At 45.1% G+C, this 14,166-nt stretch overlaps 1 protein-coding gene across 6 annotated transcripts in view; it reads right to left on the bottom strand.

The window, feature by feature from the left end:
- Window positions 1-14,166, bottom strand: part of TAOK3 (TAO kinase 3) — a 308,043-nt gene that overhangs the window by 215,039 nt on the left and 78,838 nt on the right. The gene's annotated exons all lie outside the window — the stretch shown is intronic.

Below are 14,166 nucleotides of genomic sequence, written 5' to 3'. Positions count from 1 at the left end.
CGAGTTGTAATAACTGCCGATGATCAAACACATCCCTAAGGCCTCTTTCACACGTCTGTTTTTTTACAATCAGTCAAAATGTTGAAAAGATGGATCTTGTGCAGATTATAAAAAACTGATGCACTGGATCCATTTTTTTTTTACAGATCCGGAGCGCTTTCCAAGCGATCTGTAGCATCGCTTGGAAAACTGATTGACAGGTTTGTCACACTTGTCAAACAGTGCTTGACAAGTGTGACCAACTTTTTACTATTGATGCTGCGTATGCAGCATCAATAGTAAAAAGATAGAACATTAAAAATAATAAAAAAAAAAAATCTTGATATTCTCACCTTCCGGCGTCCCCCCGCAGCATTCCCAATGCTCGTGATGCTCCAGTTCCCAGTAATGCCTTGCAAAATGACCCGATGACGTAGCGGTCTCACGAGGCATTACTGGGAACAACAAGATTTTAGATTTTTTTTTATTATTATTATTTTTAACATTATATCTTTTTACTATTGATGCTGCAAGGGGAGCATCAATAGTAAAAAGAGAGAGCACGCGAGATAGAATTTCCCTGACTGGAAATTCTTCCACGCAGGCTCTGTTACAAAAGACAGAACCCGTCGCTGGATTCCTGCTTTTGACAGTCAGCGACGGATCCTGCGTCCATAGGCTTCCATTATAGCCAATGACGGACGGTGCAGGATCCGTCGCTGAGCGATTTTCCGACATACATAAAAAACGTTCCTCTGTGCGTTGTCTCCGCCAGACGGACAGCGATTTTACGACGGATCCAGTGCACGACGGATGAAACGGAAGGCCAAGTTCACAGTAAGCGTTTTTTTTTAATGTAAATTGTCAGCTTCAATTTACAGTACCAGCAAAGTCTATGAGATTTCAGAAATGTCACGCACGCACACCTTTTTTTGGCATCAGGATTTTGCATGTTTGCAAAGTGGAGCAAGTCACTCAGCATTTTTTAACCATTGAAATGAATGGGTGGTGGTGGTGGGACTCTGGAACGAAAAAAAACAAAAAAACACACACCAGAAGTGCAGGCATCAGGTTTTGTTGTGTTTTTTTGTGCCAAAACCCGATTCTATAGAATAGGACCTACCGCATTTTTCAGACTAAAAGACGCACTATTTCCCCCCAAAATTTGTCTGAATGCAGGCTTATTGGGGGGTTGCAGCAGTGGTGAAGCAGCGGAACCAGAAGTGGCAGAGGCGTGGCGATGCGGAGGTTCGGTGTCAGCGGTGCAGAGTACACCTGAGCAGGGTCCCTTCCTCAGGATGCCGGCAGCAGAAATGTGGCGACGCCGCGTCCTGGTGTCCACGGCAAGCAGAGCCGAGTGCATCACCGGTTTCCCCGCGGCCATTTTCCTGAAGCTGAGGCAGCGTGTGCACAGATTGAGATCTTTGCGGCCATTGGCTTCAGGAAAATGTCAGCCGGAAGTCGCGCGTGCACAGATTGAGATCTCGGCATCCATTTTCCTGAAGCCACTGAGATCTCAATCTGCACACAAGCGGCCTCAGGAAGGCGGCCGCCGAGAAACCGGTGATGCACTTGGCTCTGCTCACAGTTGACACTGGGCTGCGGTGCCGCCACCTTTCTGCCGCCGGAATCCTGAGGAAGGGACCCTGCTCCATGCTCTGCCTCACCACCGACCCCGCAGCATCGCACCCTGGGACTGCAGCATTGCCCCACTTCTGCCGCTGCCGGCTTCCTGAGGAAGGGACCATGCCTCCTGTGACCCTGCTCTACCACCGCCAGCCCTCAGATAAGATACCTTAAATTAGGACAATAAGACGGACCCCCATCTTATAAAAATCTTTTTTCGGCCATTTTCCACCCCAAAGTTTGTGGTGCATCTTATGGTCCGGTGCGTCTTCTAGTCCAAAAACTACAGTATTTTCCAAAACTAAACTTTATCAGCATGCACAGGAGACAAATCTAGCATGACAGAAATGCAGCAAAAAACGCAAGAACCAAGAATCACATGCTTTTTCCTGCAGCTTCTTTCCTGCCAAGAGATCAGGTTTTGCTGCAAAAAAAAAAAAATCTAATGTGAACTTGCTCCTTTAAGGCCATGTTCACACGTTCCTGATTTCCCTGCTGTTTTTTCTGCACTAAAAACCGCAGCTCTTGGCAGAAAACGCAGGTGCGTTTTTTGGTGCGTTTTTTGATGCGGTTTTTAGTGCGGTTTTTTGTGCAGTTTTCTCTGCAGAGTCTGTGTGTATTCTAGGAAGTTTTTTTTAGGGTTAAAATGGCTGAAAATACCCTAACCCTACCCCTAACCCTAGTTCTAACTGTAGTGGGGGAAAAAAAAAAAATTCTTTATTTTATTATTGTTACTACCTATGGGGGCGATAAAGGGGGGGGGGTTGCATTTACTTTTTTTTTTTAATTTTGATCACTGTGAGGTTATCGCAGTGATCAAAATGTGCCTGGAACGAATCTGCCGCCCGGCAGATTCGGCGGGCGCACTGCGCATGCGCCCGCCATTTTGGAAGATGGCGGCGCCCAGGGAGAAGACGGACGGACGGACACCGGGAGACCCGGTAAGTATAAGGGGGGGGGGGGAGATGAGGGCACGGGGGGGGGGGGGGCGGTCGGAGCACGGGGGGGGGGGGTGGCATCGGAGCATGGGGGGGTGGGATTGGAGCACGGGGGGGCAGCCACACTCCGCCCACGCACTTCCTGCTGCAGCGGTTCTGCACCACAAACCCCGCAGATATTTTTTTCGTCTGCGGGTTTTACTGCGGGTTTGACCCTCACAATGGATGTCAATGGGTGCAGAACCGCTGCAGTTCCGCACAAAGAAGTGACATGGTCCTTCTTTTTTACCGCAGCTATTCAGCGCGGCTTTTGTAGTGAATTTCCGCATCATGTGCACAGCGGTTCTTGTTTTCCATAGGGTACATTGTACTGTACCCTGCATGGAAAACAGCTGCGGACCCGCAGCGGCAAAATCGCGGCGGTTCCGCAGTAAAAACCGCATTGTGTGAACATGGCCTTAGGGAGTTTCTGCATGCCTTTAGGCCACATTCACACATTTGTGATGCATGGACCAGCCAAGAGTCTCATGACCCAAAACACAACAACCTCGTGGCCCTAAATGAGGGTGACAAGTTCAGGCCAGGAGACCCATGGTCGGTCCATGTGAATGTGAGGTGTGAACCTGGCCTCACTAAAATGCCAACCCTAACTGCAGGAAATTATTCACCCTGTGTGTAAGGACGCTGTGACCTCACCTGGCAGATTAAAAATCATAGATCATAAAAAATACTTTCTCAGAAAACTTAATCAACGGCCCAGCCAGATCTACCACTAAAAAAACCATCTATAAAATCTGCACAATCCACTATTACATAATGCTGCATTGACTAACACATAGCGCACCCCTTAGGAAAGATCCCCAAAATCACAATTATACAGGAATACATAAATGTCCTGTATTAAAAACCTTAATAAAATGCCAGAATGAGCTGTGAAGGGGTTCTTCTAGAATCTGGGCTTGTGTCGGTGCATCATTTATTTTGCTGGCTGTGGAATGTTTCTTAGCCACTGGTTAGAGGTCAGCTTATGTAACCGCTTACATAAATGTGCAGCACTCACTGGCAGAAATATTCCTGACCTGACAGTCTTTTCACGCACAAGTCTGAGATTAAACATATAAATTAAGAAAATCAAAAACAATTCTTTTGATGGTCAAAAAGGTACAGGCCTAGACTGCAGGAAATTACCAATTCTAGCTCCATTCCCTTGTGAGAAACTTTCGGCGCATATTTCTACAGACTTTTACTATAGTCCTTACTTTTTATTGTTTTTTAATTGGTCCAACTAAAGCACTAATGAAGTCTTCCCCATGACTCATATCCATAATAAAAATCAGTTTTAAAATAATTTGCAATATAAAAAAAGATCAAAATATTAATAACATTTATCTATTGATGTAAGTGCACAGGGCAAGGGTGGGCATACCATATGTGTAGCTATACAGTGGGGCGAAGGGGCCACCACCATCTATAGCTGTTCCTCATATTTCTCTGATTATTATTTTTTTTTTTTTAGGGGTCATAGGTCCTTATTTCAGATAATACAGCCAATGGTATAAAGGAGGTGTCCCACAACAACCTTTTCTTAAAATGTGATGACCTAGCAATTACACTTGAACAAACAAAACTTTGAAAAATAACCAAAAAAGTGAATAGCATTTCCTTGACTACTATATAACTTGTTTCGGGAGATAAAATATCCTCCTTCAGTTAAAAGACAGAAATTTCCTGAAGACAATTTTCTCTCCGAAACGCATTACATTGGAGACAAACCGATAAGGCCAAGTGCGGGATCCCAGGAATTTTTCAAACCTTTGTTTGCTACAAGTGATACTACGCCCAGAATCTCTGATCTGAAACCGCCCCCTAGGAGACGCCAGCCTCTCGTCATTTCTAAACTATCGAGCAGGACACAAGGTGACGCCCTCCATCATATTTAGCCTAATTAGATGCTCTGCATTTTTCACAATAAAAAGGGGTCATGTAGACGTCCAAGCACTGACCGGCTGCGGCTCTCCCGACCAGAGCGTGACAGCGTCATATTTCTGTGAAACTCAATTCAGGTTTGCAGCCAATCCGTGCATTGCGGTCTAATATCAGACCAAAACCCATGGACGTCTGCATGAGCATCTAGGCCTCACTGAGAAGTCCAAATTTTTTCATTATGAAGAAAAACAGACCGATTTATATTTGTCAGCGTATGGTTCAAATGACAGTTTTTCTGGTACGTGGAGGGGGGGAAAATACTCCACCTTGTCCTTTATCATAGTCTGTGAAAATCGGACTGAACATGGATGTCATCTGAGTGCGGTACAATTTCTGAATGGACCCACTGACTAGTGCCAATTTTGACCTTACCCTCGGATAAAAAACTAAAAAAAAACGAAAAAAAAAAATAACAGAACTTGTAGTTACTCACCTTTGAAGAATTTGTGAGAGACAAATCAACCGGTTTCTCCTATGTACAGATACCCCAAATACAAACAAAAATAACCTACAAACTGAAGGTCTACTAATCAATGAAAAGTTACGTTTTTTCCTAACCAAAGTCACTTCTAAGGGTATGTGCGCATGTTGAGTATTTGCTGCAGAAAATTCTGCAAGGTTTCGGCATGTCTTGCCAGCAAAAACGCTGTTGCAAAACTGAGTTTTGCCGCATTTTTCCATGTATTGTTGCACAGCAATGAAGGTTTTTTTTAGATAAAGAGATCTTTAAAAATAAGTTATATAATGTAGGCTGTAACCAAACAGCAACTGTTACCGTATATACTCGAGTATAAGCCGAGATTTTCAGCCCAAATTTTTGGGCTGAAAGTGCCCCCCTCGGCTTATACTCGAGTCACGGTAGCGGTGGGGTCGGCAGGTGAGGGGGTGAGGGCGCTGAGGCATACTTACCTAGTCCCAGCGATCCTCGCGCTGTCCCTGCCGTCCCACGGGCTTCGGCGCTGCAGCTTCTTCCTCTCTTCAGCGGTCACGTGGGACCGCTCATTACAGAAATGAATAAGCGGCTCCACCTCCCATAGGGGTGGAGCCGCTTATTCATTTCTCTAATCAGCGGTGCCGGTGACCGCTGATAGAGAAAGAAGCTGCGGCACCGAAGACAGGAGGGGACAGCGCGAGGATCGCCAGGACTAGGTGAGTATGTTATATTCACCTGTCCTCGTTCCAGCCGCCGGGCGTCGCTCCATCTTCCCGGCCGGCGCCTCCATCTTCCCGGCGTCTCTGCTCTCTGACTGATCAGGCAGAGGGCGCGATGACGCATACAGTGTGCGCGGCGCCCTCTGCCTGATCAGTCAGAGCAGAGACGCCGGGAAGATGGAGGCGCCGGAACGAGACGCCGGGAGCTGCAATCAAGGGAGGTGAGTATGTGTTTTTTTTTCTTTATTGCGGCAGCGGCGGCACAAATTTATGTGGAACATCTATGGGGCACAGTGAACGGTGCAGAGCACCGTATATGGCACAGCACAGCTATGGGGCACAATGAACGGTGCAGAGCACCGTATATGGCACAGCACAGCTATGGGGCACAGTGAACGGTGCAGAGCACCGTATATGGCACAGCTATGGGGCACAGTGAACGGTGCAGAGCACCGTATATGGCACAGCTAGGGGGGGCACAGTGAACGGTGCAGAGCACCGTATATGGCACAGCTAGGGGGGGCACAGTGAACGGTGCAGAGCACCGTATATGGCACAGCACAGCTATGGGGCACAGTGAACGGTGCAGAGCACCGTATATGGCACAGCTAGGGGGGGCACAGTGAACGGTGCAGAGCACCGTATATGGCACAGCTAGGGGGGGCACAGTGAACGGTGCAGAGCACCGTATATGGCACAGCACAGCTATGGGGCACAGTGAACGGTGCAGAGCACCGTATATGGCACAGCACAGCTATGGGGCACAGTGAACGGTGCAGAGCACCGTATATGGCACAGCACAGCTATGGGGCATAGTGAACGGTGCAGAGCACCGTATATGGCACAGCACAGCTATAGGGCACAGTGAACGGTGCAGAGCACCGTATATGGCACAGCTATGGGGCACAGTGAACGGTGCAGAGCACCGTATATGGCACAGCTATGGGGCACAGTGAACGGTGCAGAGCACCGTATATGGCACATCTATGGGGCACAATGAACGGTGCAGAGCACCGTATATGGCACAGCTAGGGGGCATAATGAACGGTGCAGAGCACTATATGGTTCACACCTATGGGGAAATATGAACGGTGCAGAGCACTATATGGCACAGCTATGGGGAAATAATGATCTATTTTTATTTTTGAAATTCACCGGTAAATGCTGCATTTCCACCCTAGGCTTATACTCGAGTCAATAAGTTTTCCCAGTTTTTTGTGGCAAAATTAGGGGGGTCGGCTTATACTCGGGTCGGCTTATACTCGAGTATATACGGTAATTAAAAAAAAAAAAAAAAAATTATATGTGCTCCTGCATAATTTTAATAACCCAGCAAAGGGAAAGCCGACTGATGATGTTAACATTCTGGGAAGGAGGCAATAGCTATAAAAGGTTCCCAGGCTATTAATATCAGTTCACAGCTGTTTACTTAGCCTTTACTGGCTAGTTTACAAGGGAACAACTGCGGACTGATAATAGCATAGGAAGGGGCCATGGATATTGGCCCCTTCCGAGACTAAAAACATCAGCTCCCAGCCCCAGAAAAGTTGCATCTATATCTTAGATGCACCAAACCTGGTTCTTAGCCTCATTCTTCCCACTTGCCCTGTATATATTTGTATCTTTTATGTTTTAAAAATTACAAGAACGAAAATGGACCGATGCAAAAGTCTGGGCACCCTTGGAGATGTGTGTGCTTAGATCGCTTTGTCCATGGTGTAAGACCATATTTAGCCTGTTAGGGTTATGGCTTGTTCACCAAAAGTGATGAGCGAGTGTACTCGTTGCTCGGGTTTTCCCCAGCACGCTCAGGTGGTCTCCGAGTATTTATGACTGCTCTGAGATTAAGTTTTCATCGCCGCAGCTGAATGATTTACATCTGTTAGCCAGCTTGATTATATGTGGGGATTACCTAGCAACCCCCACATGTACTCAGCCTGGCTAATAGCTGTAAATCATTAAGCTGCCGTGATGAAAGATTAATCTCCGAACACTAACAAATACTCAGTGGTCACCCGAACGTGCTCGGAAAACCCGAGTAACGAGTACACTCGCTCATCCATATTCAGTGGATAGTATAGCCAGGTGATGAAAGTTTCACAGCTTTATAAAAACCCAGCCTCTAATATCATGCCATAAAAACAGCAGCCATGAGTTCTTCTAAGCAGCTGCCTAGCACTCTGAGAATGATAATGGCAGAGGCCCACAGAACAGGAGACGGCTGTAAGACAGCAAAGCGTTTTCAAGTAGCCCTTTTCTCAGTACGAAATGTAATTAAGAAATGGCAGTTAACAGGAACAGTGCAGGTCAAGATGAGAGCTGGAGGACAAAGCAAGAATTCAATGAGCTGCTAATAGAGAGGCAAATCAAAACTATTGCTTTACTGCAAAAGACCTTCAGAAAGATTTAACAGACTCTGGATTTGTGGTACATTGTTCCACTGCTCAGAGACACCTGCACAAATATAGCAGTCATGAGAAGAAAACCTCTCCTGCATCTTCACCATAAAATTCAGGGTCATAAGTAAGCAAAATAACATCTAAATAAGTCTGATGCATTTTGGAAACAAATCCTGTGGACCGATGAGGTTAAAGTAGAACTCTTTGGCAAAAAGGTATGTGTTGATCAAAAGGTACAGTAGGTGTGATGAAAAAAAATCCAACAAATTCATGATGTAAACATAACACCATCTGTAAAAGAAGCTGAAGTTGAAAAGAGAACGGCTTCTACAAATGGATAATGATCCTAAAACACAGGTTTAAATCCACAATAGATTACATCAAAAGGCGCAATCTGTTTTACAATGGCTCTCGCAGTCCCCTGATCTGGACATCATTGAAAATCTGTGGCTAGATCTTAAAACAGTAGTACATGCAAGACGACCCAGGAATCTCACAGAACTGGAAGAATTTTCCAAGGAATAATGCATGAAAATACTTCAAACAAGAATTGAAAGAATCTTTGCTGGGTACAAAAAGCTTTTACAAGCTGCGATACTTGCAAAAGGAGGTGCAACTAGATACTAACAATGCAGGGTGCCCAAACTTTTGCATCGGCCTATTCTCCTTTTTTTCTTAAAATACAAAAGGAAATGTGTCATCTTTAACTTTAGGCATTTTAGAGATCATTTCATCGTCAACTTGCTTAACTGTTCTTTATAACAGTAATTTTAACCAAGGGTAACCAGACCTTTACATGACACTGTAGCTGCAAACATGACAACATACTGTGTAAAGAGTTCAGCTATAGTTTTCAAGAACATGGAATAAACGCGGATCTACTGCATCCTGTGGAAGAACAGAGCTATTCTGTCACCAGAGGCAACGCCACCCGCCACAAGATGTGGGAAGGAGGTGCCACACATCAGAAAAGCCTACTCAAATCAGTACTTACTGAGGTCAGAACCTTTATGTATGGAAAGATAATTGCAGGGGGGAAAAAAAAAAAAACCACATTGTTCATAGCCGACAAAACTGATCGTTCATACATAAAAAAAATGAAGTGAACGGCTGCCCACGCATGCATGAAAGTTTATTGTTCCGCTTGTTAGGTAAAAACAGAAGTCTTGAGGAATGGAGAGATCACTGCTTGGCCACTGCCAGAGGTGATCACTAAACATCTTTTTGGCCATAAATAACCCATCTTAGTGCTTAATATTACACAAGGAAGGTTACCATCCGCAGAATGAAGAACGACGTGCCTCCCTGAGCATGCAGGCTTTTATGGATAACAGTCAGTCCTCCAAAAAGAAAAAAAAAAAAATAATACTGGACATACAGGACTTTCTACAAGATACGGAATAGGTAACTGAAATGTCACACTTTAGGTTTGCACAAGTTAAATGTATACCTTAACTCCTTTGGTCCGAAAGAAAAAAAAAAACAGCAATGAAAATATTGAAATGGCACCAAATAAAGTTCAAATATTACTACATCTTAAAAGATAGATTTTAACATAATTAAAAGTATTAACCTTTGATAGAGGTTAAAAATTCATTCTACAGAAAGGACTTGATGGGGATAGTATGGTCCTACAAAACCCGATCCTTACATGTAGATGGTGTTTGATTGTGAGGTACAGAAATGCTTAAGTAGAAAATCAAAACCAAACACCAAACCAAGCATCGCCGACGACTTAAACCCTACATAAATCTTGCCACATTTGTCTGCCCTGTTGAGGGCAAAGTACTGCAGTGAGCAGGCGGCGGGAAAGGTCAGAGAAGCCCAGTACCTGCGCACTGCAGTACTTTGCTCGGCCCTCAACAGGACAAAGTACGCCTGCGCCGCAGCGTGAAGACAAGAAGAGGACGTCATCGTATGAAGATAGGAGGCCCCGGACCGCGATGCCTATCGTACCTGGACCGCCCCTGGGTGAGTATAATATAACCTCTTTTTCTCATCTTTCAGGTTACATCGGGGGCTTATCTACAGCACTACAGAATGCTGTAGATAAGCCCCTGATGCCGGTGGCCTTAGCTCATCTTCCATTTTGGGGTGACACGTTCCCTTTAACTCTGAACATACCTCCCCTTACTAAATGAAAAGAAAATGAAATGGCAACCTTGGCATATAAACTAAACCTAGACTTGTGATGTGAACAGGGTCTTACTTTTATCTTGAGACTGCTAGTAGTGAGAGGCTTCAACTAAACAATAAAGTAAAAAGTTAAGGATGACCCATCCTTAGGACAGAGGCACATTAGACGAATCTGACATGACAGTTTTCAGACTGTTCATCCTGTTCTTTGCGAGATAAGCCGCTGACAGAGGAGTCTGGCCTTGACACTTCAGCCCAGGAACAATTGACTGAGAATTTCTATTTATCGAGAAGTCAGGATCGAGTGATGTTGGCAAAACCATCATGCAGCCAACAGCGATCTATCGTGTATGGGGCCTTGGAATCGTCAATATCAGACTGGCGTGGGTTCGACACCACCATTGCTCGGCTGTTTGCAGCTCCAGTGGTGGCCAGCTGTTAACCGTGTGTACAGAGCAGTGCTACTGCCATCATACAGTGTGGTGGCCATTCCCTGGTACTGCAACTCAGCTCCCACACATGTCAGTAGGACGTAACAAACATAAAAACACAAGGATAAAAAAAATAAATAAAATTACTGTATGTAAAACCAGGAATGTTACTATAAAGTAGCCAGATCAGTAAAATTGTACATTAATGTAGCGCACGCCAGAGATTGGTAGAGAAGGAGCGCCGTTTGACCTTTTCAATGCAGAATTGGCTGGAATTGAGATCGGACGCCATGTCACGTTTGGAGAGCCCCTGATATGCCTAAACAGTGGAAACCCCCCACAAGTGACCCTATTTTGGAAACTAGACCTATTATGGAACTTATCTAGATGTGTGGTGAGCACTTTGAACCACCAAGTGCTTCACAGAAATTTATAACTTAGAGCCGTGAAAATAAACAATCTTTTTCCTCAAAAATGATTTTTTAGCTCGCAATTTTTTATTTTCTCAAGGGTAACAGGATAAATTGCCCAATAAATTTTGTGGTCCAATTTCTCATGAGTATGCTGATACCCCATATGTGAAGGGGGACCACTGTTTGGGCGCATGGCAGAGCTCGGAAGGGAAGGAGCGCCGTTTTGGAATGCAGACTTTGATGGAATGGTCTGCGGGCATCATGTTGCGTTTGCAGAGCACCTGATGTACCTAAACAGTAGAAAGCCCCCACAAGTTATTTTGGAAACTACACTCCCCAAGAACCTTATCTAGATGTGTGGTGAGCACTTTGAACACCCAAGAGCTTCACAGAAGTTTATAATGCAGAGTCGTGAAAATAAAAAAAATATTTTTCTTTCACAAAAATGATTTCTTTAGCCCCTAATTTTTTATTTTCCCAAGGGTAACAGGAGAAATTGGACCCCAAAAGTTGCTGTCCAATTTGTCCTGAGTATGCGGATACCCCATATGTGGGGGGGGGGGGGGGAACCACTGTTTAGATACACATCGGGACTCGGAGGGGAAGTAGTGACGTTTTAAAATGCAGACTTTGATGGAATGGTCTGCAGGCGTCATGTTGCATTTGCAGAGCTCCTGATGTACCTAAAAAGTAGAACCCCTCCCCCCCCACAAGTAACCCCATTTTGGAAACTAGACCCCCCAAAGAGCTTATCTAGATGTGTGATGAGCACTATGAACCCTCAACTGCTTCGCAGAAGTTTATAATGTAGAGGCATGAAAATAAAAAATCATTTTTTTCCACAAAAATGATCTTTTCAGCCCCAAATTTTTACTTTCACAATGGTAACAGGAGAAATTGGACCTCAAAATTTATTGGAGAATTTATCCTGAGTACACTGATAGCCCATATGTGGGGGGACCACTGTTTGGGCGCATGGCAGAGCTCTGAAGGGAAGAAGCGCCGTTTTGGAATGCAGACTTTGATAGAATGGTCTGCGGACAATATGTCGCGTTTGCAGAGCCCCTGATGTAGGGGGCTTCTACTGTTTGGGTACAAGTGACCCTATTTTGGAAACTAGACCCCCCAAGGAACTTATCTAGATGTGTGGTGAGTATTTTGAACGCCCAAGTGCTTCACAGAAGTTTGACGCAGAGCCGTGAAAATAAAAAAAAAATAATTTTTCCACAAAAATGATTTTAGCCCCTAATTTTTTTTTAATTTTGCAAGGGTAATAGGAGAAACCGGACCCCAAAAGTTGTTGTCCAACTAGTACTTCGTACGCTGATACCCCATATGTGGGGGTAAACCACTGTTTGGGTGCACGGCAGAGCTCAGAAGGGAGAGAGCACCATTTGACTTTTTCAGCGCAAAATTGGCTGTCTCATTTGGAGATCTCTTGATGTACCTAAACAGTTGAAACCCCCAATTCTAACTCCAACCCTAACCCGATCCATAACCCTAATCAAAACCCTAAACCCAACTCACCTCTAATCCTAATCTGAACCCTAACCTTAATCCACCCCTAATCACAACCCTAACCTTAACCCTAATCCCAAACCTAACCCTAATCCCAAACGTAACCTTAATGCCAACCCCAACCTTAGCCCCAAACCCTAACTTTAGCCCCAACCCTAATTGGAAAATGGAAATACATAGTTTTTTTAATTTTATTATTATTTCCTAACTAAGGGGGTGATGAAGGGGGATTTATTTACTATTTTTTTATTTTGATGACTGTGATAGGATCTCAGAGTGACCAAAATAAAAGAGGAAGAATCTTCCTCTGCCGGCCGTCAGATCACGGCAGGCGCACTGCGTATGCGCCCCCGCCATTTTCTTCCCAAGGGAGGAGAAGAAGCAGGAGGACCCAGGGACACCGGTAAGTGTAACAGGGTCCCCGATCCCCCCCATTTCTCTGTCCTCTGATGTGCGATCACATCAGAGGATAGAGAATAACACAAAGCATTTTTTTTTGCGGTCGCCGGTAAACGGTTATTTACCGGCGATCAGAAAACAGGGGTCGGTAAAAACTGACCCCGATCATGTTCTTTGGGGTCTCGGCTACCCCCGGCATGGGAGACCCCAAAGATCGTCTGGGTGCCGGCCGGTGGGCGCACTGCACATGCACCCATTTTTTTGCCGGAAGAAGATGGCGACGCCCATGGAGAACCACGAGGAGCAGCGGGGGAGATGGGCGAGTATCGGGGGGGCGATCGGGCACCCCATTTCTCTGTCCTCTGATGTGCGATTACATCGGAGGACAGAGAAATTAAATGGCAAATCGCTTTTTTTTTTCTTTGCGACCGCCGGTAAACGGTCAATTACCGGCAATCGTAACTTGGGGGTCGGTAAAAAATGACCCGAATCATGTTCTCTTGGGTCTCGGCTACCCCGGCAGCCGAGACCCCGGAGAAAAATCGGACTCTGGGGGGCGCTTTACACGTTTTCCACAGCGCCATTAATTAACGGCGCTGTGGTTTAAGTACCCTTAACTGCCGTTAAAAGGCGTTTCGGCGGTCGTTGACGGGTTAATTAAACTATTTAACAGTTACGTCTTCATTTTTTTTTTTTTACTTGGTCACGCATCTGTAATAAATGAAGCGACAAACTGATGGGACTGTGGTTACAAATAAATACAAGTCCATAACGGTCTATTACATAATCGATACAATAAAGAAGTGGGCATTTCATCTGGTCACTAAACCACCACAGAGTTTCCATACAAGTGACTGTTTTGGTACGGAGGAGGCATGCAGTGCCCCTCTTATACTAAGGACTCGGCAGCTTTGAAACAAAGCAGACATTTTGCCCTATCATCTCTGTAACAAAATATGTAGTCACAAAGTTGACACTGTCTAGTACAAGTGTAATTACCAAGAGAATAACATTACAGTGATGTGCTGGAGAGACGCGATGCAATCCATTCAGAAGCTGTCCCCCTACAACTCCCTGAAGACCGGCTACAGTTTGGCTGTTGTCTCGGTACTGGGATGAGTCAGTGCATCAGATGGATTGGATACGAATGGAGTAAATGTGCAGAGGCAGATGATGATTCAGATTTTTT

This window comes from Ranitomeya imitator, chromosome 1 (genome assembly GCF_032444005.1).
Source record: "Ranitomeya imitator isolate aRanImi1 chromosome 1, aRanImi1.pri, whole genome shotgun sequence".
In the NCBI taxonomy this organism is placed as follows: Eukaryota; Metazoa; Chordata; class Amphibia; order Anura; family Dendrobatidae; genus Ranitomeya; species Ranitomeya imitator.
The sequence above is the reverse complement of the archived record's forward strand: the minus strand, read 5'-3'. Positions and strand labels throughout refer to the sequence as shown.